The sequence below is a fragment of the Muntiacus reevesi genome, chromosome 9 (assembly GCF_963930625.1).
Source record: "Muntiacus reevesi chromosome 9, mMunRee1.1, whole genome shotgun sequence".
Classification (NCBI taxonomy): Eukaryota; Metazoa; Chordata; class Mammalia; order Artiodactyla; family Cervidae; genus Muntiacus; species Muntiacus reevesi.
Window position 1 is genome coordinate 80,925,080 of NC_089257.1, and position 21,122 is coordinate 80,946,201.

The following is a 21,122-nucleotide window of genomic DNA, read 5'->3' on the forward strand; positions in this document are numbered from 1 at the left end:
TGCCTAGTGGTTTCCAGGGTTCCCAGCAAGGGAAGATGGGCCCCTATTAAGATTGTTTATTAATTATGCTGATTCCTTGCCTGTTTCCTACTGGGAATCAATAATCTATAATTCTACATCCAGTTTAAAAAAAAAACTATACTATATTCTCAAAGTTTTTATAATTCATCATATTATCATACAAAGAGAATGAAGCTAACAATATCTGGGATTCATTCATTCATTCAACATACATTCATTGTCATTCACGATGCATCAGGATTGTTCAAAGATATTGACTTTATAGACCTTACTTTATGAAAGAGCTTAAAGTCTAAGATATACAAGGTTAACACAATGTCCCCTGAAATAGCTATTTCAATAAAGGTTTATATCAGAATTTTCCTTCTTGTAAAACATAAAGGAAGCAATAAACAGTGGCATGATTCCTTAGGCTGTCCTTGATTGTGTCTCCTTTATTTGAATACCATCTTATGTATGTTCTCAATAGTGAAAAATTGAGATACCAAGTAAATCCTTTTCCCAAGCAGAAACTATATGTTTATTTTGTAAGGCTGATCATCAGTTCAGTTCAGTCGCTCAGTTGTGTCCGACTCTTTGCAAGACTATACCATTTCACAGTTTTGCTTAAATATATTGTGGGTCATAAGAAGACTGAGTAATGAAGATTGAATCCATTAACTCAGAAAAAATTTTGATGCCTGGTTTCTGTTAGGATTTGTGAGCCAAAGTCATCATTGATACTCATGAAACATAATTAAAGATCTGTAGAGGTAAAATGCACCAAAGTTTTGTATAAATGAAAAGCCTGTTTTAATACCTCTAATCTTTTCTTCTCCTTTCTTTTAATGCCTTTTTATCTTTCCTTGTCCCTTTCTTTTATTTTCCTTTTCTTTCTTTCTTTCTTTTTTTTTTTTTTTTTTTTTTGTTGCTGGGATACAACACCTTGACACTGGGCAGATGAAAGGCAGACTCTGCTATTTACAGATTTGAAAGAGAGAAGGCTGCTAGGCAGAACCATCCAGAGGATACAACAGCAAGCTGGAACTTAACAAGCTGGAACTGGGGCAACTTAGGTTTTTCAGATGGGGTGGCATAGGCTCAGTTTATCAGACTTCCTGAGGGTTGGCTAATTTGAATATTGTCAGCAGGAGCAGGAAAGTTATAGTTGTGTGATATCCTGACCCTGGGGCAATTAGAGCTGGAACATCATAACCCAGGGTATAAAAGTCTGTTAATGGAAGAGATTGGGAAGTGTACTTACTCAGCTATTCAAGCTATTCAAGAAGGCAACTGACTGGTATGTAGCCAGGACCGGGAAACAGGGTCAAAATAATATATATATAGTTGTTGTTTACCTATATTGTTGTCATTGTTGTTGTTTAGTTGTTAAGTCGTGTCTGACTCTGCAACCCATGGACTGTAACCTGCCAGACTCCTCTGTCCATAGGATTTCCTAGGGAAGAATACTGGAGTGGGTTGCCATTTCCATCTTCAGGGGATCTTTCTGACCTAGGGATCAAACCCATGATTCCTGCATTGGCAGATGGATTCTCTACTGCTGAGCTATCAGTTCAGTTCAATTCAGTTGCTCAGTTGTGTCTAACTGTTTGTGACCCCATGGACTGCAGCATGCCCGGCCTCCCTGTCCATCACAATCTCCCAAAGTATACTCAAATTCATGTCCATTAAGTCGGTGATGCCATCCAACCATCTCATCCTCTGTTGTCCCCTTCTGCTCCTGCCTTCAATCTTTCCCAGCATCAGGGTCTTTTCAACTGAGTCAGCTCTTTGCATCAGGTGGCCAAAGTACTGGAGTTTCAGCTTCAGCATCAGTCCTTCCAATGAACACCCAGGACTGATCTCCTTTAGGATGGACTGGTTCGATCTCCTTGCAGTCCAAGGGACTCTCAAGAGTCTTCTCCAACCCCAAAGTTCAAAAGTATCAATTCTTCGGCACTCAGTTTTCTTCATAGTCCAACTCTCACATCCATACATGACTACCGGAAAAGCCATAGCCTTGACTAGACAGACTTTTGTTGGCAAAGTAATGTCTCTGCTTTTTAATATGCTATCTAGGTTGGTCCTAACTTTCCTTTCAAGGAGTAAGCATCTTTTAATTTCATGACTGCAACCACCATCTGCAGTGATTTTGGAGCCCAAAAAATAAAGTCTGACACTGTTTTCCCATCTATTTCCCATGAAGTGATGGGACTGGATGCCATGATCATAGTTTTCTGAATGTTGAGCTTTAAGCCAACTTTTTTTTTTGCTGTCCTCTTTCACTTTCATCAAGAGGCTCTTTAAGTGTTCTTCACTTTCTGCCTTAAGGGTGGCGTCATCTGCATATTTGAGGTAATTGATATTTCTCCTGGCAATCTTGATTCCAGCTTGTGCTTCTTCCAGCCCAGCATTCCTCATGATGTACTCTGCATAGAAGTTAAATAAGCAGGGTGACAATATACAACCTTGACGTACTCCTTTTCCTATTTGGAACCAGTCTGTTCTTCCATGTCCTGTTCTAACTCTTGCTTCCTGACCTGCATACAGATTTCTCAAGAGGCAGGTCAGGTGGCCTGGTATTCCCATCTCTTGAAGAATTTTCCACAGTTTATTGTGATCCACATAGTCAAAGCCTTTGGTATAGTCAATAAAGCAGAAATAAAGCTGAATAAAGCAGAAATAAAACTGAACTATACACACACATATATCATATGACTATATTTAATGTGTCTGATTTAATGTAAGATTTATGCAAGATATCATTTTTTTCACTTGAGTTCTAACAGGGCTACTTCATTTCTTGTTTCAACCTCAGGGAACCACACCAGTTAACCATGCACATAGTTTCATGATCATAATTCCTGAAATGTGAAAACAATACTACATGGAGGTATTGTCATTGATACTAGTAAATATCTTGATTTTCTCACTATATACACTGCGCCAGCATATATGTATATATTTTTATATATGTAGTCTTATTTAATCCTTAGAATAATAACTTAGTGGGATTTTATTTCTACCTGGAGTATAGAACCTCTGCTTAGTGAAGGAAGAAGAAATAACTTAGAACTGAAGTTGAGAGGTAAACAAGTGCCAAACAGCAAATGGCCTAGAGCTTTGAACTTTACCTCATGGGCAATAGAGTTTTAGGTGTGTGGAAGAAATATTAGTAACAAGATATCTATGGCTTTGTTCAAGACATATGTCAAAAATGGCCTTCTTCTGTTTCCATGAGGCAAATTATTTAGAATCTTCTGTAGCCTACAACATCTGGCACATGTGTGAACCTAAATAATAAATTAGGTGTGTGTCTGTGCGTGTGTGTGTGTGTGTGTGTGTGTATGTGTGTAAGGAACTTGCTGCTTTACAGGGTTCAGATGTAATAAAAATCAATGTTAGATTAAGAACTGAATTATTTTTAGCTTCCTGGTCTCTATTAAACTTTTTTTGATTTTACCACCTTTTTCTGTGTTGCTCACTCTCTTTTCAATTTTAAGGTCATTACAGTTAATCCCCATATGTTTTTCTCACTACTCTTCTCACAGTACAGAATAGTAATTCTTCCATTGACTTTAAAAATTCATTTATAAGAATATAAATTTGGAAGTTCACATAATTAACTTAAACCTTAAAAGCTACCCATCTTGGAAATCACTTGTAGGACCTTTCTCAATGTTTCATATCACTAAGTAATAAAAATGATGATGACATAATCACTTATCAAATAACTTACACACATATGTACATATGCATATATATTAGATAAAAATTAGTTTTTACTTTGAAGAAATATATGATAGGGAAAATGTGGTTAGTAACAAAGTTTTACCTCAAAACAGATTGCATTTTGAAGGAACCCTTTACACCTCAGATTTACATTTATGTAAATGTAAATTTACATGTAAATTTCAAAGATCAGGCAAATATACCTTGGAAGGTATGTGATCTTTCATTTTAAGTGAATAAACAAAACACATCTCTCTGAAAGATTCTGGGATTCCCATTTGACCTATGTGTGCATCCTATTACTAAGAAGAATGGAAATGTGCAGGCTGCTCAGAAGTACCTTTGACGAGAGTATGGCATCCAAAGTCCAGCCTACACCAAGTCAGGATTGCATGACTTTGTATTCATTATTGCTTGTGTTCAAAGCCTTTTTTATAGGAGTGCCACAATTTTGCTATAGAGTATGGTACACAGTAATCAACCAAAATATATTGGTAAATTGAATTGAAGTATTAAGTTTAGGCAGCAAGCTTTTTAAAACTTCAGCTAGAGTAAGTGACTGTGTTGTTAAATGTAACCATAATCTTGGTGTGTTTTCAGCAAGTTAAAATATATTGATCTTTATATTTTAGGCACTTGGCAAATGCCATTCCCCTTACTAATTTAACCTCACTTGGTGAGAAATACACTCTCGATTTCCAAATATTATGAAATACTATAAGTTTATTTTAAAAGTTTGAAGATAATGTGATTTGGTTGTCTCTAATGACTTTGAGTGAGAATAATTTCATTCATAAAGCAAAAGAGTTTTTCAAAGAACAAGAAAGAGTTTTGTTTAGTTTTTGGTTCTTCCATAAGCTTATATGAAGTACAGGAACTGAGTCTTTCCTTCTTTAAAGGGGTATAGGAATAAGAGATAAAGAGTACTAAAAAAGTAGAAAAGTTAGTTAATCTAAACCAAACAGTAGTAACATGGAAAGAGTTTATCTGTTGCTAAGTTTTGAATGTTGTGTCTCACTGAAATTCATATGTTAAAATCCTGATGGTCCAATGAGATGATATAGGAGGTGGGGCTTTGAGGAAGTACCTTTATTTTTATTTTACTTTTAGACCCAGAGAACCAACTCACTTCTGCCATGTGAAGATACAAGGAGAAATTTGTAACTGGGAAGAGGGCCCTGATCTGTAACTGCCAGCCTCTAGAACTGTTAGAGTTAAATTTACAAGCCTTTTAGTCCATGGTATTTTGTCATAGCAGCCCAAACAGGAACACTCGTCTTATTAATTGCTATATGTGCATGTTTAATAGAAGATGACCTTCCTTGTTAAAGTTTAAGCATTGTAACAGCATTGCCAATGTAGCTCATAAATAAGATTTATTTCATACTTTGAGAAAGTCAGATGAAGAGAATAGGAACTGAGATATTCATTTTTGAAGTAAAAGAGAAGAAATAATCTGGAGAGCATATTTGTGTCAGGATCACCTCTGGCATCTCAGGAACTTGGGGGGAATTAGAAGGGGTTCCCTTCCATCCTAGGGCTTGCAGCCCAGCTTGGGCAGTTTACAGAGGCTGGATTTCAGACCTGCATCCCATGTAGCACATTGTAGCCCATTGAAATCAACCTGTGCCATTGAAGTGGCAGCAAATGCTTTCTGGGTATGCACCGAACACTGGGTGAACTTGAAATGTTTTTGACTGAAGAAATATGATTATATAGTACTAATAATACTTAATCTCCTTTAACTCCTCCTCCAAAGAAACCATGAATTCCTATGGAGTGGCTCACTTTTGCCTCGCTGAATGCTTGCTAAGTATGCTAGCAAACCTGATTCCTTGTTGTTTTCTGTTTACCTGCAACACTCTTTTATTTTATTTTTGACCTATTCAGACTCTATCTATATTATTGTTTCTGGCTTGAATTCCACATTTGCTAGATGCATTTTAGCCCTGGGTATTATTTTTGTTTGTGGAATTATGTGAGGCATATTTAGGTATGCTGAAAATATTCATGTATGTTACATTATTATATTTTCACATATTAATATGTCATTCACCTTCTTTCATAAGGATTCAGAGTGCTTTACAGTTTAAAAAGTTAAAAATTCACAGTTTAGGGGAAATATGGGTAGAAGAGTGTATCAGTTAGGGCACTCCAGAGAGGCAAGATGGGTTTTGTGTATGTGTGTTATAGTATAGCATACACTATACAGTATGTAGTGTGTTATATATATATGCATATACATACATATATATATATATATATATATAGAGAGAGAGAGAGAGAGAGAGAGAGAGAGAGAGAGAAGAGATAGCAGGTGAGAGAAAGATTCATTTTAAGGAATTATCTCTTGTCATGTAATTGTGAGGACTGACAAATTCAAAATTTATAGATCAGGTTGGCAGGATGGAATTTGAATTCCACCAGGACAGCAGGTTGGAAACTTAGGCAGTTTCTATGTTGTAATCCTGAGGAGAATTCCTTGTTCTTTAGGAAACTTCAACCATTTCTCTAACTGTCTTTGACTGATTGAAGAATGAGCCCCACCCTCATTATGTAGATTAACACTCACTGAGAGAAAATAATCAAGCAATAATATCATATGAAATAATTTAATTTTGAAATTCTGATTAGACCAACAATAATTGTAATACTATTGTATCTATCAGAGAAACTGTATACATCGCTAATTTCAGTATGTTGGAAGTTAGCATTAAGTGGCCACAATATCCAGTGTCTTTTTCTGGGTAACTATAATAAAATACAATATGCTTTGTCCATGCATGAAAGTGAAAAGTGAAGTCGCTCAGTCATGTCCAACTCTTAGCGACTCCATGGACTGCAGCCTACCAGGCTCCTTCGTCCATGGGATTTTCCAGGCAAGAGTACTGGAGTGGGTTGCCATTTACTTCTCCAATTACTAAATATTAGGATTCTGTGTATTATGGAAACCTCACCTGTTTCTTGATTCACCTAGTATGTCTTAAGGTAATACAGGCTACGTAAGTATGCCTGAAACTTAACAGAAGTTATTTCTGTTTACCAGAGTTTATTTTAGAAAAACAGTTTACATCTAGTTTTCATGCTATATAAGATTTTACCACACTTACATGTGTAAACAAATATTCTTACACTTTTACCAAGTATCTGAACAGCCATTTACCTTATGCAATGAACTTGGCCACTAAGAGACAAATTTTCGCTAAACCTGGGCTTCCATGATACCTCAGTTGGTAAAGAATCTGCCTGCAATGCAGGAGACCCTGGTTCAATTCCTGAGTTGGGACGATCTCCTAGAGAAGGAAAAGGCCACCCACTCCAGTATCTGGCCTGGAGAATTCCATGGACTGCATAGTCCATGGGGTAGCAAAGAGTTGGATACAACTGAGCAACTTTCACTCACTCACTTCAACCTACCAGGAGATTTCACCTTCTAGACCTAACTTGTAAGTTAAAATTCAAAAGCTTTCTACTTTTGTCCAGCTCAATTTAGAAAGTTTTACTGAGATTTCCACAAGTTTTATCTACCTTAAGGCAGGTTAAGTATTTTCTTTCTATTATACTTGCAATATTATATCCTGCTGATAAATGTGACTGGGCTTCCCAGGTGGTGCTTGTGGTAAAAAACCCACCTGCCAATGAGGGTTCGATCCCTGGGTTGGGAAGATGCCCTGAAGGAGGGCATAGCAGCCCATTCCAGTGTTCTTTGGTGGAGAATCCCATGGATAGAAGAGCCTGGTGGCCTATAGTCCATGGGGCTGTGAAGAGTCGGACACAGCTGAAATGACTTAGCTTGCATGCACGCACGTAACTGTCCAGAATTATAAAATGTTGTATATTACATCGAATGAATTTGGCAAAAATATGTAAGGTAAGGTTGAGCCATTTTATCTGTTTATGAATCCTCTGTGTTCTCCTTCACTAAGGGTACAGCATTTTTCTAAGTAGGATAAACAGAGATTAATTTCCTGGTTTACAATTAATGAAAATACTTTCTACAGCAAAAATTAGGATCCATAAAAGAAAAAATATAAGAAAATATAACCATTAAATGTTATTGGAAACAATATAAAGATTAGCTCATTTAATTAGAACATAACACAATCATGGTATTCAGCAAGTACTTTAACAGCTGTTCAAAGCAGAACAAAGTGTAAAGACAGGATGCTGAGCCCAAGTCCTGGCTTGGCCTCTTGCAAGCTGTGTGACTTTGGCTAAGCCATTCTATCAATAAATTTCCTAAGTCTATGTTCTTTCCTATAAAATGTCAGAATAAGGATGTTTATCCTGGAGGGTGATTGGAAATTATGCAATTGTTTTGTCAATTCTAGACTATATTCCAAATATGAGGCATATCAGATTGTACTTAATAACATGTAACTTTTTTCTGATGGAATAATACAGTAAACATACGGCTGGGATGAGAAGCAGGAAATCTTAGTTCAATAGCTAATAATTTTGTCTATTTTTGTCGACTCAGTATTTTTGGATGGCAGCATTAAATGGGGTTGTAATAGAAAGGAAGAAATCTTTTGAGTCTTTTATAACTTTATTTGAAATGGGTAGGCAAATATTTTTATATTTATCTGATAGATCAACAAGGTATAAATTCGAGAAAGTGTCAGTGAGTTGTACAAGATTTCACAGCACGTCAGCGGCTGCGTTGAGATACAAGTTTAGACTAGAGCTTAGAACCTGTCCCCTCCTGCCTAGTGTTCCTTCTAAAATTCTCTGCCTTAATAATACTTCTAGTTGCTATAATTTGATTGATTCTATTCATGTGAATCATCATGGGAAATATTGGCATATTGGACACACACCTGTTCAATGTTTCAGAACCTGTATTAATGGACTATAACAGCCAGAAGGATAAGGCTTAGCTTCTGCTTCAGGAATCTCACAGTCTCACAAAGGATCTTACATACTGCCATTATTATACTAGACTATGTGGCTAAACTTAGTACAAAATATTTTGGGTTGTAAGAATTAGACAGCTGCCTTCAATGTTCCTTATGAATCACCTCAAAGGGAATGATAGGAAAAAATTCATTGCTTGGTTCATTAACAGTATGGTGAGTAAAGAGATATATCATTTTGAAAGAAGAATCCATTTATATCAGGAATTTATACATTAGACAAGGCATTTAAATCCTCTGCCTGATTATATAAATATACATAATAAATATAAATCATCCTCTTCATACACATTTTTATTTAATCTTTATGACAAACTTGTGGGATAAATTTATCATAGTATTACAAATGATATATATAATGTTCAGATATTAGGAAGTATAATTTTGCTATTTGTCTTCCTCATTACATTATAAGCTCTTGGGAGAGAATAGTGGAAGCACCTTATCTTGAATTTCCTCCCCATGAAATCTATGGCACCTGAGCAAGTTATATAATCTCTCTAATCTTGATGTCCTTACCTATAAAGTGGAATTATGGAAAGAGCCTATTGTAGGATCTGGTACATATTAGTTACAAGATGGGTGCTTCAGACATGTAGGACACCATTCTATGTGGTAAACAGCCCATCAGTAGGTTCTTCGTAACTGTAGGAGAAGAATAGATGATAAAGACAAGTTATTTCGATAATTCAGTGAAAGCTTAGGATTAACAGATACACACTACTATATATAAAATAGATAAACAACAAGGACCTACTATATAGCACAGGGAACTGTATTCCATATCTTATAATAACCTATAATGGAAAAGAATCTGAAAAAGAACATATATTGAAACACATAGACACACACACACCTATATATATATATACATATACATATATACATATATAACTGAATCACTTTGCTGTACTCCTGAAACCCATTATACTTCAATTAAAACAGCTTAAGAGATTCTTGTCTAAATGCAGCCTTCCACTTCAACAGATATTTTCTTATAATGCTTCTCATTCTCTTATTTAAACACATATAGCATAGTGAAAATGAAATGGTGAATGATGAACTTAAATTGAAACACACAAATGAGAACCTTCTTTTAAATCCTGGTGTTTATAATTGGTCAAACCTAGCAGAGTCGGGCACGAATGAAATGACTTAGCAGCAGCAGCAGCAGCATGTAATATAAAAGCCTCCAACTCTAAAAACAAAAAAAAAAATTTGTATGCTACTCCATGACAGGGGGTAAAAAGCACACTTCAAAGACCTCAGAGTTGATGAAAGTTAAATCTGATCATCAGGATACTGCCTAACAGAGCAGAACATTTGGGGTCATTTAATTTGGGTCATTTGAAACCAAAGTAACCAACTATCATTTCTGCTGCTTGTTTCCAACTGACTTCTTTTTCGCAGAGGAGAGACAAACAGTCACTCTTCAAAACACAGCTGCTCTGACTAACAAAGGTTGTGTGTATCAGCCACTCAGTCATGTCTGACTCTTTATGACCTCATGAACTGTAGCCCATGAGGCTCTTCCGTCCACGGGATGTTCCAGGCAAGAATACTGGAGTGGGTTGCTGTTTCCTTCTCCAGGGGATCTTCCCAACCCAGGGATCGAAACCAGGTCTCCTGCATTCTAGGCAGACTCCTTACTGTCTGAAACACCAGGGGAGCCTTGACAAAGATTATAAACCTGTAACAAACAAAACCAATGGATTAAGAGACCAATACATTTTTTTTTTATTGGAGGTAGGGTGTATAAGTGTTTATTTCCTTTAAACAGCATTGGAGAGGCTCATAACAGCTATAATTTTGACATGGAGGTGTTCACCCTGCACTCAGAAAGGCTGAGATATTTTAAGCACAAAGTAAGTAAGGCTAATACTGTCCCTCAATGTGAAGAAAGTGAAGAAAAGCTGGTGAATCTGTCAACACAAAGGCTGTGCTTTAAGACCTAAATTCTGAAAGTTTAAGGGAAGCCTTATTTTTAGCCTTCCATACCTTCATTTCGCTTACTATTCAATTTCACAATTACAAAGATCAATCCTTCCAAGTAGTTGATTGATTGCCATCATTGATCTTGTACACCGAAGGTAGGAAAAAACACACATAAGTCTTGCCCAGCATTTCAGCAAATTTCCTTCATTAAGTGTTTATATTGGCAGACCTGAAATGTATGTTCTGGTTTGGAAATGGTTCCCTGATGGGCACAGATTGCTGGCCATCCCCTTACTCTCTCTTATAAATTTTTTAATCAGGACAGTAGTAAAGCAAAATTAAAGAAAAGAAGATATAACTTTCTAAATGCTAGGGGTAGAAAAAAATAAAATTTCATTAACACTGATGTACTCTAAACTTCTAAAACCCTCACAGGAGTAACAGCAAATATTTTTATCCCAAATTTCTATTTTTCTTTTCTCTAAAGCTTCAACATTCTGTTTTCCATGATCCTTCTTACATGGGTATATTGGTGGTCTTAACATGAATTGAGACCCTTAGGCTAAGGATGCAAGATCATGCAGTCATGCTCAGCCAAGCCGTTTCTGCAGTGCTGACTGTTGTGGCTGCCCTGCGAAATAGCTTTCATTTTCTAGCCAGGTTCTCATGATAGATAATATCTACCTGTGTTAAAGAGGATTCTCTAGACCTTGTTCAAAAAAAAAAAAAAAAAAAGTTGATTGCTATGGACACCAAAAGAGAGCAGCATCACATGCTTCAAATATTTGCTAAATTTCCTTGTGCCAACCTAGGTCAAGCCTCCTTCCTATATGCCATGAAGACTTTTAATTCAATTCAATAAATATTTATTGAGAATGTTCAGTATTTTGGAAGGTACTGGGAGTACACATTAAAAAAAATTTTAAGGCACAGTTTTTAAGGAACTTAAAAACTATCAAGGAAGACAATGACATAAACACATATAATCAAGTGTGATAAGTCAAAGTAGGGGACCACACTGAAGAGAAGCAATGATGAAGTCTCCCACTGGTGGAGGTGACAGAGATTATTAAAGGCATGTTGGAGAGGGAGCCTGAGATGGATTTTGAAAGGTTAAGAGATCTGTTTTAGCTTTTATTTTTTTAATTAAAAATGATCACTGCTTGGTCAATTTTTCTTAGAAATATTTAAAAGAACAAATGTGGCTTTACCTTGGAAACTTTTCTCTCTTTGAGAAGAAATTCTGACCCAGTCCTACTCTTTGCCTTGTTACCGCTTTTCATGGTTTATGAATCATGTTTTTTTCTGCTCAGCTTGACAGCCAACTCTGTTATTTACTACATTCTGTCAATGTTGTCGAGGAGATGCCTATACTGAACTGGAATCTTTTGTCTTTTGCCTCATTCTCACTTTTTTTTCTTTCTTTAGTGCTGTGTCATACATTTATTTCTATATGCTTATCAACTTCATTTATTAAGTATCTCATGTGAAAGTATTTCACCCCATTGAGTGTCAGTCTTCTCATCCCTAATATGGCAGTAACCCTTCAAAGGTTCTTTGTGAGGATGAAGTTAGTTACTGAGTGGTAAGTACTTAAAACAGGGCAAGACACACTGTACATATTCAATAAATGCTAATTGTTATTAAAACATTCAAGAACACCTAAGACCCAAGTAGTCGAATCTTATCTTTTCAGATAAATTCTCTGTTTCCTCCTATGATACGCCAAGCTTAAAACTAGATCATTTAAAAATTAGTAACCATTTTTTAAAAATTAATTAATTTATTTTAATTGGAGGCTAATTACTTTACAATATTGTAGTGGTTTTTGCCATACATTGACATGAATCAGCCATGAGTGTGCATGTGTTCATTTTGAAAGCCTGTAAAAGGCTGTGTGGGCCATATAGCACTCTTTTAAATCCAAAAGAACTTTCTCAAGGGTGGGTCAAAAGAATAGTCAGTTTATAGATTTCCAATTGTCTTTTTATCTAACATCTTTTTAAAAATCTAAACAAGAATATTTGAGTTATATATTATTTAATGATGCTTCCCAGTTGGATTTATCAGGGACTGGCTTAAAAACTAATACCACACCCAATCTCTTTCATAGCTAAGTGTAGTCACATAACTGTGCTCTAGTCAATGGGATATGAATGTCACTACTGGTTCTTGACCTTAAAACTATAGGATGTTGACTTTCTGCTTTCTTTCTCCCCACTATTAGCTGGGAGATGGTAGAAACTGACCACCTACCATGATGCACAAGTGAAAGTCAAGTATAGTATACACAATTAACCTCAAAGAACCTGCCCACGTTTGGATGGATACATGGGTATGGGGTGGGGTGCTTTAATTGTGGCATCTCAGTAATTGTGGTTTAGCCTCTACCCAGAGAAATGCAAAGCTCTTTAAATATTATTTAGTTTCCCTAGTAAGTGTAAATCTCTGTTGAAATGAGTTACTTTGAGATAGTTTCCTCTCCATACTAATATTCTGAGTCTCTTCAGTACAAAATATTTGGGGCTTTTAACAAAATGTTGAGTATTGATCCTGCATCTAAATAAGAAATGTTTCTTTGAAACTGGGAGAGAAAATTCCAGTGCTTACAGTTTTTGTACCTTAACCATGATTTCAGTTTAGCTGCAGAGCACAAATCTATAAGCGGACATTGCAGAAATATCATAACTCCATCAGACCGATATAAGGGTTTCAGAAATTGTGTGACTGAAATTTGACAGACTTGAAGGTTTTTATTCATACCTGGTACCTAAGTCACTCTTACCTCTTCTATCAATGAAAAAAAAAAAAGATAGTATATTAAATTATGTTTTCCCAAAAAAGTACTGCTTATTGCCAAAATCTAACTAGATTTACCATATAAGCTCTTCCTTAGGAGACAGAAGAAATAGAAATCTCACTTGCAATAAGTGAAATTGAGTGTGAGCATTTATGTTCATCACAGCACAATATCTTTCTAAACATAATTTCTGAGAAAATTCACTCTCAAGCATTAGAGATAAGGTGCAATTTATATTCATACTTTTTCATCTCATTAAAATCTTTTGTGAGCAGTCCTTAGCCTGGAGTATCTGTTTCTGTTTCTAGAAGTGTGGTTAGCAAGCTGAGTTGAAATATTGGGATATCAAAATTTGCCTTAAGCTGGCCTAGACAAAATTCACTTTCAATTAATTAACCAACTTAACTATTAAATTCATCTCTTACAGTGTTAAAGAAGTGAGATGTTTGTCTCTCACAACTATAACTTAAAGGTTGCATAGAACAAGACCATAGTTTTCCACATCAATATAATGTCTTTCTTACCCCCCAAAGAAATGTGCATTTAAATTGGAAATATAGAATGTACATATCAAATGCAATATGGTTAACTTCTCTTGGACTTTTCAATGCTTTTTTTATTTTCAGCCTAACAGGAATTTACCCATCTCTCACTTTGTAAATTAGGTGATAAAACCTTTCTTGTACAACATTATTTAGAGTTTCTGCACCCCCACATCTTTACAGCAGTATATTAAGAACATATTCTGGCTGATATAAAAATATAGGCTGCATTTCAATTACTGGCATAAATATTTTCATGTGTTTTTTTAAATTTTTCATTATACTTAGCAATAAAAAGTTAAAATATTTATCCTGACAGAAATATGTTTATACATTTTTCCCACAAGCAAAGCGCAGCTGCCATATACATACATACATATATTCTCTGCCATAGGAATAAATTAAGATTTTCTATTTCACATATGTGAAGGTAAACTTGATGGCAAACTTTATTGAGGAATTGCTCTTAAGATGTTTGTCAGGGAGTTGTATGAGGCTGATCCATTTCAGCTTACTTATCCCTCTATTCAGCTATTTAAAACCCACCCAGGACAACACTTAATTGAACTTTTATCTTCTTTTTTTCTAGGGAGATTTCAAGTGTAATTTTATCATCATTAACAACTTGTCTGAATATCTGGATAAATAACTGAATGAATTAACAAATAAATTGATTAATAGATTGAAAGATAACCAAGTACAGTTTAAATTATATGCATAATATCAGATTTTGGAATGTTAGGTTCTTGGATTATGACACTTCCAATTTAAAATTAGAGATCTAACAAATAAATCATAAATCAAATCATAAACATCACAATTTGAATTTTAAATTTTCTAATCTTGACTCCACAAATTAAATATATGTAACATTCTTTAAAATATTATTTATAATCTAAGGTTAAATATTGGATTTGCATTTATATTCTTGTATAATAGTAAATGATTTCATTGAACTTCTGATCTTGTAATTAACTCTTCCTACAAACACAGTTCTCATGGTATTGTAAAGCAATTGTCACTTCAGAATTTTTAAAAAGCATCATTCTGTTAAAAAAATAACTATAATATTTTAATTCAATTAATCATGTTGGAATCAAATATTATCCATGCCACAGTCACACAATTCCAGCCTTCAAGAGAAGAAAATGTAAATAATAAAGTGTGGGGCAACATGAAGGACAGAAGAATACATGGAAGATGGTCATGTAGGAAATTAAGGCAGAGAGTTTCCGGGTCTACAGAAAGTCACCTCTAAATTTGCTTATTTTGACATTAATCTGGTGGAAACCAAGAAGTATGCAAAATGTTCTATGCATTTCCTTGCTATTTCAGAAATCCAACAAACATCACCAACCAGTGTATGTGCAGATTCCAACATCTTCTGGTAGATTAATAACATTCTCAGCAGTGTTTATAACACTGAGGAAGAAAGTGCTGAAGTATTTTGCATATGGGCATAGAGGATGATGCAGATGTTAGCTACTTCTCCTCGTCTCTCACGATCTCAAAAAGATGGACACAAATCTCCAATTTCCAAGTTTCGTGGACTCCTGTGTTCTTTCTAAGATTCAGCAGATTCACAAGAACTCACACTCTCAGAATCTCCTTTAGTTTCTGATTGTACTACTTCAGTTAATATATCAGCCTGTGGTTCCACATGTGCCATTCAAGCAGATAGAAATCTTTGCCTTAACACACACATGTGTGTGTTTGTATGTATATGTGTATATATATTTATAATTATTTTGAAATCATTCTCTGAAGTCACAAAATAAGTAATCTGCTATTAGTCCATGGCTTTCAATTACTCTCATATACACCTACAAACAAGGACATCAAAATTAACATAACTGACATTTCTGCAACACAGGACACAGGAATAAATCTATTTCAAAGACAGGACTTTTTTTTTTTTTAATTTTAACCACTACTTAAGAAAGATAAATCATACTTCTTCTGGTTCTTCAAACCACCCATTAATTTAGAACTGATCCTGTGTGTTAGGATTTGTAATTCTAGGAAAAATGATAGGAGGGAAAAAAAGAGGCATAATTATAAGTATGCAAAGTCTAGAAATGACTGGATGAATATTCACTGTTATCTCAAACTCAGTGTATCTAAAACTGAACAGATCTCTACACTCTCTGTAAACCTTGCTTTCTCAGATTTTGTTAGTAAAGTTCCTATCTCTATCACTTATATCCCTATTCTTAGCCCTTCATGGCATGAAATATTATACTCTTTCTTTTCTTCATGTTCTAATATCCAACCAATTTTAAGTTAATACTTTTTCATTTTTAAAGTTTCTTTCTTTTAAAAAAATTGCTGTTTTAGTCCCAGTGTCAAAAAGCTTTTTTCCAGGACCACTCCTAATCTGACCCCTGATCTTACACCATCATTTTGCACCAAAGTTGATATTACAATTGTTGTTCAGTCTCTAAGTTGTGTCTGACTCTTTGTAACTCCATACAGTGCACCGAGCTTCCCTGTCCTTCACCGTCTCCCTGAGTTTGCTCAAACTCTTGTCCGTTGAGTCAGTGATGTTATCCAACAATCTCATTCTCTGTTGCCCACTTCTCCTGCCTTCAATCTTTCCCAGCATCAAGGTCTTTTCCAATGAGTCAGTCCTTCACATTAGGTAGCCATGGTATCAGAGCTTCAGCTTCAGTATCAGTCCTTCCAATGAATATACAGAGTTGATTTCCTTAAGGACTGAATAATTTCATCTCCTTGCTGCCCAGGGAACTCTTAAAAGTCTTCTCCAGTGCCAAATTTGAAAGTGTCAATTCTTTGGTGCTCAACCTTCTTTATGGGCCAACTTTCACATCCATACATGACTACTGGAAAAACCATAGCTTTCACTATATAGATCTTTGTTGACAAAATGATGTCTCTGCTTTTTAATGCACTGCCTAAGTTTATTATAACTTTCTTTCCAAGGAGTTTTAAAAAAAATTTTGGGGGGTCTAACTGTTTTATAATACTATGCTGGTTATTGCCATACATCAACATGAATCAGCTAAAGGCATACTACTGTCCCACTTCTCATGAACCTCCCTCCTATATCCTACCTGTCTAGCTTGTCACAGAGTACTGGATTGAGCTCTCTATGTCAGAATGGAAGAAAATAATTGCAAATTAAACAACTGACAAAGGTTGAATCTCCAAATATACAAACAGCTCATGCAGCTCAATGTCAGGAAAACAAACAACCCAATTTTTTAAAAATGGGCAAAAGACCTAAACAGACATTTCTCCAAAGAAGACATACAGGTGGCCAACAAACACATGAAAAGATGCTCGACATCGCTCATTATTAAAGAAATGCAAATCAAAACTACAATGAGGTATTGCATCACACCAGTCAGAATGGCTATCATTAAACAATCCACAAATGAGAAATATCGTAGAGGATGTGGAGAAAAGGGCAAATGTTGGCAAATGTCTTTTAATTTCTTGGTTGTAATCACCATCTGCTGTGATTTTCGAGACCAAGAAAATCAAATCTGTCACTGTTTCCACTTTTTCTCCATCTATTTGCCATGAAGTGGTGGGAATGGATGCCATGATCTTAGTTTTTTGAATGTTGAGTTTCAAGCCAATTTTTTCACTGTCCTCTTTCACTCTCCTCAAGAGAATCTCTAGTTGTTTGCTTTCTGCCATTAGAGTGGTGTCATCTGCATATCTGAGGTTGTTGATATTTCTCCTGGCAATCTTGATACCAGCTTGTGCTTCATCCAACCCAGCATTTCACATGATGTACTCTGTATCAGTTCAGTTCAATTGCTCAGTCATGTCCACTCTTTGCAGCCTCATGGACTGCAGCATACCAGGCTTTCCTGTTATCACCAACTCCTGGAGCTTACTCAAACTCATGTTCACTGAGTCAGTGATGCCATCCAACCATCTTGTCCTCTGTTGTCCCCTTCTCCACCCACCTTCAATCTTTCCCAGCATCAGGGTCTTTTCCAATGAGTGAGTTCTTCACATCAGGTGACCAAAATATTCGAGCTTCAGCCCCAGAATCAGTACTTCCAGTGAATATTCAGGACTGATTTCCTTTAGGATTGATGGGTTGGATCTCCTTGAAGTCTAAGGGACTCTCAAGAATCTTCTCCAACACCACAGTTCAAAAGCATCAATTATTCAGCACTCAGCTTTCTTTATAGTCCAACTCTCACATGTATACGTGACTACTGAAAAAATCATAGCTTTGACTAGATGGACCTTTGTTGGCAAAGCTATGTCTCTGCTTTTTAATATGCTGTCTAGGTTGGACATAGGTTTTCTACCAAGGAGCAAGCATCATTTAATTTCATGGCTGCAGTCACCATCTGCAGTGATTTTGGAGTCCAAAGTAATAAAGTCTGTCACTGTTTCCATTGTTTCCCCTATCTATCTCCCATGAAGTGATGGAATGAGATGCCATGATCTTAGTTTTCTGAATGTTGAGTTTTAAGCACTCTGCATACAAGTTAAATAAGCAAACTGAAAATATACAGTCTTTTCATATTCCTTTCCCAATTTTGAACTAGTCTATTTTTCCATGTCTGGTTCTAACTATTGCTTCTTGACCTGCATATCGGTTTCTCAGGAGGCAAGTAACGTGGTCTGATATTCCTATTTCTTTAAGCACTTTCCACAGTTTGTTGTGATCTACGCAGTCAAATGATTTCATGTAGTCAGTGAAGTAGAAGTGATTTTTGATATTGTTGTTTATTTTCTGGAATTCCCTTGCTTTTTCTATGATCCAATTGACGTTGGCAATTTGATCTGTGGTTCCTCCACATTTTCCAAATCCAGCCTGTACAGCTGGAGATTCTGGGGATACTGTAATTGTTTCCCTGCTAAATTCTCCTATTCACTAAGCTCAAGCAAATGGAACTGACCTCATATTTATTTCAATGATTTCACTACCTTCCTTGGAAATCTTCACCATTCTGTTTTCATTCTCTTCAAATCTGTGCTTGAGTTTATGCTTATATGCTTAAGTAATCTGACTGAAGTCTATATATCTAGATTTATATTGGTAGTTGTGTCAGTTATTTCACTGTCCTGTAACTATGTCATATGAATTTCATTCTACAAGTTCCTTCCAAGCCTATTCTCATAGGACGTATGTTCAGCCTTGGGATACACCTACCCCTCCTGATATTGTCATTTGAATAAATTAGTCATTGTTATTTCAGTTCAGATCAGTTGCTCAGTCGTTTCCGACTCTTCGCAACCCCATGAATTGTAGCATGCTAGGCCTCCCTGTCCATCACCAGCTCCCGGAGTTTACTCAAACTCATGCCCATTGAGTCGGTGATGCCATCCAGCCATCTCATTCTCTGTCGTCCCCTTCTCCTCCTGCCACCTATCCCTCCCAGCATCAGGGTCTTTTCCAATGAGTCAACTCTTCGCATGAGGTGGCCAAAATACTGTCGTTTCAGCTTCAGCATCAGTCCTTCCAATGAACACCCAAGACTGATCTCCTTTAGGATGGACTGGTTGGATCTCCTTGCAGTCCATGGGACTCTCAAGAGTCTTCTCCAAAGCCACAGTTCAGAAGCATCAATTTTTTGGTGCTCAGCTTTCTTCACAGTCCAATTCTCACATCCATACATGACCACTGGAAAAATTATCACCTTGACCAGATGGACCTTTGTTGGCAAAATAATGTCTCTGCTTTTTAATATGCTATCTAGGTTGGTCATAACTTACCTTCCAAGGAGTAAGCGTCTTTTAATTTCAAGGCTGCAGTCACCATCTGCAGTGATTTTGGAGTCCCCCAAAATAAAGCCTGACACTGTTTCCACTGTCTCCCCATCTATTTCTCATGAGGTGATGGGACCAGATGCCATGATCTTAGCTTTCTGAATGTTGAGTTTTAAGCCAACTTTCTCACTCTCCTCTTTCACTTTCATCAAGATGCGTTTTAGTATCTCTTCACTCTCTGCCATAAGGGTGTTCTCATCTGCATATCTGAGGTTATTGATATTTCCCCCGGCAATCTTGATTCCAGCTTGTGCTTCTTCCAACCCAGCGTTTCTCATGATGTACTCTGCATATAAGTTAAATAAGCAGGGTGACAATATACAGCCTTGACGTACTCCTTTTCCTATTTGGAACCAGTCTGTTGTTCCATGTCCAGTTCTAACTGTTGCTTCCTGACCGTACAGTTTTCTCAAGAGGCAAGTCAGGTAGTCTGGTATTCCCATCTCTTTCAGAATTTCCCACAGTTTATTGTGATCCACACAGTCAAAGGCTTTGGCTTAGTCAATAAAGAAGAAATAGATGTTTTTCTGGAAATCGTTTGCTTTTTTGATGACCCAGCAGATATTGGCAATTTGATCTCTAGTTTCTCTGCCTTTCCTAAAACCAGCTTGAACATCTGGAGGTTCACGGTTCACGTATTGCTGAAGCTTGACTTGGAGAATTTTGAGTATTACTTTATTAGCGTCTGAGATGAGTGCAATTGTGCAGTAGTCTGAGCATTCTTTGGGATTTCCTTTCTTAGGTATTGGAATGAAAACGGACCTTTTCCAGTCCTGTGGCCACTGCTGTTTTCCAAATTTGCTGGCAGATTGAGTGCAACACTTTCACAGCATCGTCTTTCAGGATTTGAAATAGTTCAACTGGAATACCATCACATCCACTAGCTTTGTTCATAGTGATGCTTTCTAAGGCCCAATTGACTTCACATTCCAGGATGTCTGGCTCTGTGAGTGATCACACCACTGTGATTATCTGGATCATGAATATCTTTTTTGTACAGTTCTTCTGTGTATTCTTGCCACCTCTTCTTAATATCTTCTGCTTCTGTTAGGTCCATATCATTTCTGTCCTTTATCAAGCCCATCTTTGCATGCAATTTTCCCTTGATAGCTCTAACTTTCCCTGAAGATATCTCTAGTCTTTCCCATTCTGTTGTTTTCCTCTATTTCTTTGCATTGATCACTGAGGAAGGCTTTCTTATCTCTCCTGGCTACTCTTTGGAACTGTGTATTCAAATGGAAATATCTTTCCTTTTCTCCTTTGCTTTTCGCTTCTCTTCTTTTCACAGCTATTTGTAAGGCCTCCTCAGACAACCATTTTGCCTTTGTGCATTTCTTTTCCATGGGGATGGTCTTGATCCCTGTCTCCTGTACAATGTCATGAACCTTGATCCATAGTTCATCAGGCACTCTCTCTATCAGATCTAGTCCCTTA

General features: G+C 36.4%; 1 protein-coding gene across 1 annotated transcript in view; it reads left to right on the forward strand.

The window, feature by feature from the left end:
• CNTN5 (contactin 5) overlaps positions 1–21,122 on the forward strand; it is a 1,527,443-nt gene that overhangs the window by 862,757 nt on the left and 643,564 nt on the right. The gene's annotated exons all lie outside the window — the stretch shown is intronic.